This window comes from Elephantulus edwardii, unplaced genomic scaffold, assembly GCF_000299155.1.
Source record: "Elephantulus edwardii isolate Elephantulus edwardi_28Jun2011 unplaced genomic scaffold, EleEdw1.0 scaffold00555, whole genome shotgun sequence".
Classification (NCBI taxonomy): Eukaryota; Metazoa; Chordata; class Mammalia; order Macroscelidea; family Macroscelididae; genus Elephantulus; species Elephantulus edwardii.
In genome coordinates, this window is record NW_006400305.1 from 79,386 (window position 1) to 79,874 (window position 489).

The window sequence follows — 489 nt, forward strand, 5'->3', positions numbered from 1 at the left end:
TCTTGCTTTGTCGTCCCGAGCTGCCCTTTGAAATTTTCTATTCAGTTCTTTGATTTCTTGATTTCTTCCTTTAGCTTTGGCTTCTTGGCGCTCTAATGCAATATTAAGAGTCTCATCTGACATCCATCTTGGTCTTTTCTTCTCCTTTAGCCTTTGTAATGATCTTTTGCATTCTTCAGGGAAGAATGGATCAGTAGCTGAAAAACATGGCCTCGGTGAGAGAAATGAGGCTGGGGATAGAATGATAGAGTTCTGCACATTCAATGATTTATTCATTGCAAATACATTTTGTAAGAACTTCCGAGTTGTAAAACAACCCAGTGGTAGATGGAATTTGCTCCAGGACTTAAGAACCATAAATGAAAAAAAAAAAAGAACCATAAATGACATAGCTGAGCCTCTACACTATAATAGACAAAGTGCTAGGCCTTTTATTGTAAGAACCACCTTCCCTCTGTAACTTGATTTGTGCCACTATTAGAACCTCTA